This window comes from Arachis hypogaea, chromosome 12 (assembly GCF_003086295.3).
Source record: "Arachis hypogaea cultivar Tifrunner chromosome 12, arahy.Tifrunner.gnm2.J5K5, whole genome shotgun sequence".
NCBI lineage: Eukaryota > Viridiplantae > Streptophyta > Magnoliopsida > Fabales > Fabaceae > Arachis > Arachis hypogaea.
The window spans coordinates 33843118-33848939 of record NC_092047.1 but is presented as its reverse complement, the minus strand read 5'-3'; the positions used below and the strand labels follow the sequence as shown (position 1 = coordinate 33848939).

At 39.4% G+C, this 5822-nt stretch overlaps 1 non-coding gene across 1 annotated transcript; it reads left to right on the top strand.

Annotated features, from left to right (window-relative positions):
- The first annotated feature begins 3948 nt into the window (after positions 1 to 3948).
- Positions 3949 to 4056, top strand: LOC112731631 (small nucleolar RNA R71). Its single transcript, XR_003167402.1, has one exon. It is a non-coding gene; the product is annotated as a small nucleolar RNA R71 (small nucleolar RNA).
- The last annotated feature ends 1766 nt before the right edge of the window (positions 4057 to 5822 follow it).

Sequence of the window (5822 nt, the reverse complement as noted above, 5' to 3'; positions counted from 1 at the left end):
GAATTAAAACATTTTTCATTTAAGAGAGGTGATGGATTCATAGGACATTCATATCTTTAAGACAAAGTTACTAACTACTAATGATCATGTAATGAAGGCACAAACACAGATAAGTACATAACATAGAAAACGAAAAACAGAAGAGAGAAGAACAAGGAATGAATCCACCTTAGTGATGGTGGCGTTTTCTTCTTGAGGAACCAATGATGTCCTTGAGCTCTTCTATGTCTCTTCCTTGTCTTTGTTGCTCCTCCCTCATTGCTTTTTGATCTTCTCTTATTTCATGGAGCATGATGGAGTGCTCTTGATGTTCCACCCTTAGTTGTCCCATATTGGAACTCAATTCTCCTCGGGAGGTGTTGATTTGCTCCCAATAGTTTTGTGGAGGAAAGTGCATTTGAGGCATTTCCGGAATCTCATAGTGATGAGCTTCTTGCGCCTCTTGAGCTCCATGACTGGGCTCTCTTGCTTGCTCCATCTTTTTCTTAGTGATGGGCTTTTTCTCTTTAATGAGGATATCTCCCTCTATGTCAATCCCAGCTGAATTGCATAGATGGCAAATGAGGTGAGGAAAGGCTAACCTTGCCATGGTGGAGGACTTGTCAGCCACCTTGTAGAGTTCTTGAGGTATAATCTCATGAACTTCCACCTCTTCTCCAATCATGATGCTATGGATCATGATGGCCCGGTCTATAGTAACTTCAGACCGGTTGCTAGTGGGAATGATTGAGCATTGGATAAACTCCAACCATCTTCTAACTATAGGCTTGAGGTCCAATCTTCTTAGTTGAACCAGCTTGCCTTTGGAGTCAATCTTCCATTGAGCTCCTTCTACACATATGTCCATAAGGACTTGGTTCAACCTTTGATCAAAGTTGACTCTCCTTGTGTAGGGGCGTGCGTTCTCTTCCATGTATGGCAAGTTGAATGCCAACCTCACATTTTCCGGACTAAAATCCAAGTATTTCCCCCAACCATTGTAACATAGTTCTTTGGATCCGGGTTCTTACTTTGATCATGGTTCTTGGTGATCCATGCATTGGCATAGAACTCTTGAACCATTAAGATGCCGACTTGTTGGATGGGGTTTGTTAGAACTTCCCAACCTCTTCTTTGAATTTCATGTCGGATCTCCGGATACTCATTTCTTTTGAGTTTAAAAGGGACCTCAGGGATCACCTTTTTCTTGGCCACAACATCATAGAAGTGGTCTTGATGGGCTTTGGAGATGAACCTTTCCATCTCCCATGACTCGGATGTGGAAGCTCTTGTCTTCCCTTTCCCTCTTCTAGAGGATTCTCCGGTCATAGATGCCATCAATGGTAATGGAAAAACAAAAAAGCTATGCTTTTACCACACCAAACTTAGAATATTGCTCGCCCTCGAGCACAAAAGAATAGAAGAAGAAGAAGAAGAAATATGGAGAGGGAGGGGGATATGTGGTTTCGGCCAAGAGGAGTGTAGAGGGGTGTGTTGTGTGAATTTGATGAAGAATGGAGGTCTTTATATAGGGAAGGGAGGGGGGGTATTGGTTCGGCCATATGGGTGGGTTTGGGTGGGAAATTGGTTTTGAATTTTGAAGGTAGGTGGAGTTTATGAGGTAGGTTTATTGGGAAGAGTGGGTGGATGTGAGTGGTGAAGGTTTAATGGGGAAGAGAGATTGAGGTGATTGGTGAAGGGCTTTTAGGGAAGAGTGTTTATGGGATTGTGTGAAAGAGAGTGGTGAGAAGAAGTGAGTGGAGGTAGGTGGGGATCCTGTGGGGTCCACGGATCTTGAGATGATCCTGTGGGGTCCACAGATCCTGAGTGGATCCTGTGGGGTCCACAGATCCTGAGGTGTTCAAGGAATTACATCCCTGCACCCTTAGGCATGTAAAAATGCCTTTGTATCCAACTCTGGGCGTTCAGCGCCAGGTTGGTGGCCATTTTGGGCGTTCAACGCCCATCTGTGTGCCATTTCTGGCGTTGAACGCCAGAACCATGCCTGTTCTGGCGTTTAGTGCCCAGAAACTGCCCATTTTGGGTGTTCAGCGCCAGAACCATGCTCTGTTCTGGCGCTGAACGCCAGACAGATGCTCCTCCAGGGTGTGATTTTCCTTCTGCTGTTTTTGATTCCATTTTCAATTTTTATAATTATTTTGTGACTCCACATGATCATGAGCCTAAGAAAACAATAAAAATAAGAATTAGATAAACATTGGGTTGCCTCCCAACAAGCGCTTCTTTAATGTCAATAGCTTGACAGTGGGCTCTCATGGAGCCTCACAGATGTGCAGAGCTTTGTTGAGATTCTCCAACACCAAACTTAGAGTTTGGATATGGGAGTTCTACACCAAACTTAGAGTTTGGTTGTGGCCTCCCAACACCAAACTTAGAGTTTGACTGTGGGGGCTTTGGTTGACTCTGCTTTGAGAGAAGCTTTTCATGCTTCCTCTCCATGGTTGCAGAGGGAGATCCTTGAGTTTTGAATACAAGGGGGTTCTTATTCCATTGAAGGACTATTTCACCTCTGTCAACATCAATCACAGCTCTTGCTGTGGCCAGGAAAGGTCTTCCTAGGATGATGGATTCATCCTCTTCCTTTCCAGTATCCAGGACTATGAAATCAGCAGGGATGTAAAGGCCCTCAACCTTTACTAAAACGTCCTCTACTTGTCCATAAGCCTGTCTTCTTGAGTTGTCTGCCATCTCTAGTGAGATTTTAGCAGCTTGCACCCCATAGATTCCCAGTTTCTCTATTACAGAGAGGGGCATGAGGTTTATTCCTGAACCAAGATCACACAGAGCCTTAAAGATCATGGTGCCTATGGTACAGGGTATTATGAACTTTCCAGGATCCTGTCTCTTCTGAGGCAATGTCAGTTGATCCAGATCACTTAGTTCATTGATGAACAAGGGAGGTTCAACTTCCCAAGCATCAATGCCAAACAATTTGGCATTTAGCTTCATGATTGCACCAAGAAACTTGGCAGTTTGCTCTTCAGTAACATCCTCATTCTCTTCAGAAGAGGAATACTCATCAGAGCTCATGAAGGGCATAAGGAGGTTCAATGGAATCTCTATGGTCTCTAGATGAGCCTCAGAGTCCTTTAGTTCCTCAGAGGGAAGCTCCTTATTGATCACTGGACGTCCCAGGAGGTCCTCCTCCTTGGGATTCACGTCCTCTCCTCTCCTCAGAGGTTCGGCCATGGCGCTTATGTCAATGGCCTTGCACTCTCCTTTTGGGTTCTCTTCTGTATTGCTTGGGAGAGTACTAGGAGGGATTTCAGTGATCCTTTTACTCAGCTGGCCCACTTGTGCTTCCAGATTTCTAATGGAAGACCTTGTTTCATTCATGAAACTTACAGTGGCCTTAGATAGATCAGAGACTAGATTTGCTAAATTAGAAGCATTTTGTTCAGAGTTCTCTGTCTGTTGCTGAGTTGATGATGGAAAAGGCTTGCTATTGCTGAACCTGTTTCTTCCACCATTATTAAAGCCTTGTTGGGGCTTTTGATCCTTCCATGAGAAATTTGGATGATTTCTCCAGGTTGAGTTATAGGTGTTTCCATAAGGTTCACCTAAGTAATTCACCTCTGCTATTGCAGGGTTCTCAGGATCATAGGCTTCTTCTTCAGGAGAAGCCTCTTGAGTACTGTTGGATGCAGCTTGCATTCCATGCAGATTCTGAGAGATCATATTGACTTGCTGAGTCAATATTTTATTCTGAGCCAATATGGCATTCAGAGTATCAACTTCAAGAACTCCCTTCTTCATAGGCGTCCCATTATTCACAGGATTCCTTTCAGAAGTGTACATGAACTGGTTATTAGCAACCATGTTAATGAGTTCTTGAGCTTCTGCAGGCATTTTCTTTAGGTGAATGGATCCACCTGCAGAAGTGTCCAGTGACATCTTTGATAGCTCAGATAAACCATCATAGAATATATCCAGGATGGTCCATTCTAAAAGCATGTCAGAAGGACACTTTTTGGTCAACTGTTTGTATCTTTCCCAAGCTTCATAGAGAGATTCACCTTCTTTCTGTCTGAAGGTTTGAACATCAGCTCTAAGCTTGCTCAGCTTTTGAGGAGGAAAGTACTTGGCTAAGAAAGCCGTGACCAGCTTATCCCAAGAGTTCAGGCTGTCTTTGGGTTGAGAATCCAACCATAATCTAGCTCTGTCTCTTACAGCAAAAGGGAAAAGCATGAGCCTGTAGACTTCAGGATTTACTCCATTAGTCTTAACAGTATCACATATTTGTAAGAATTCAGTTAAGAACTGAAAAGGATCTTCAGATGGAAGTCCAAAAAACTTGCAGTTCTGCTGCATCAGAGAAACTAATTGAGGTTTCAGCTCAAAGTTGTTTGCTCCAATGGCAGGAATGGAGATGCTTCTTCCATGTAAATTGGAATTAGGTGCAGTGAAGTCACCAAGCATCTTTCTTACATTATTATTATTTTCGGCTGCCATCTCTTCTGCCTGTTCGAAAATTTCTGAAAGGTTATCTCTGGATTGTTGTATTTTAGCTTCTCTTAATTTTCTCTTCAGAGTCCTTTCAGGTTCTGGATCTGCTTCCACAAGAATGTTCTTATCCTTGCTCCTGCTCATATGACAAGGAAGAAGGCACAGAAAAATAATAATAATAATAGAGATCCTTTATACCACAGTATAGGGATCCCTTTGTGAGTGGAAGAAAAGAGGGGGAGACAAAGAATGTGATGTAAAGGAAGAAATGCAACTGTACTGATGGAAGAGATGTGAGATGAGATGTTAGGATATGAATGAATAAATAGAATAGGATGTGGGAGGTATAATTTTCGAAAATTATTTTGAAAAGGAGTTAGTGATTTTTGAAAATTGGTTTTTGAAAATTTGTTAGTATTTTTCGAAATTTTTTTTTGAAATAAAATTAAAAATAAAAATAATTAGTTAATTAAAAAGAAATTTTTGAAAAAGGGGGAGATATTTTCGAAAATTAGAGAGAGAGAGTTAGTTAGGTAGTTTTGAAAAAGTTAAGAAACAAACAAAAAGTTAGTTAGTTAGTTGAAACAAATTTTGAAAAGATAAGAAGTTAGGAAGTTAGAAAAGATATTTGAAAAGATATTTTTGAAAAAGATAAGATAAGAAGATATTTTTGAAAAGATATGATTGAAATTAGTTTTTGAAAAAGATTTGATTTTTAAAATCACAATTAATGACTTGATTCATAAGAAATCACAAGATATGATTCTAGAACTTAAAGTTTGAATCTTTCTTAACAAGCAAGTAACAAACTTCAAATTTTTGAATCAAAACATTAATTGATTATGTTATTTTCGAAAATTTGGTATAAAAATAAGAAAAATATTTTTGAAAAATATTTTTGGAATTTTCGAAAATAACTAAGAATTTTGAAAAAGATTTTATTTTTGAAAAAGATTTTGAAAAAGATAAGATTTTCAAATTGAAAATTTGATTTGACTCATGAGAAACAATTTGATTTTAAAAATTTTTGAAAAAGTCAATCCAAATTTTCGAATTTGATGAGAGAAAAAGGGAAAGATATTTTTTTATTTTTGAATTTTTATGATGAGAGAGAAAAACACAGAAAAAAATGCAATGCATGAAATTTTTAGATCAAAACAATGAATGCATGCAAGAATGCTATGAATGTCAAGATGAACACCAAGAACACTATGAATGTCAAGATGAACATCATGGACACAATTTTGAAAAATTTTTAATGCAAAGAAAACATGCAAGACACAAAACTTAGAATTCTTTAATGCTTAGACACTAAGAATTCAAGAATGCATATGATAAACACGAAAAGACACAAAACAAAAAATCATCAAGATCAA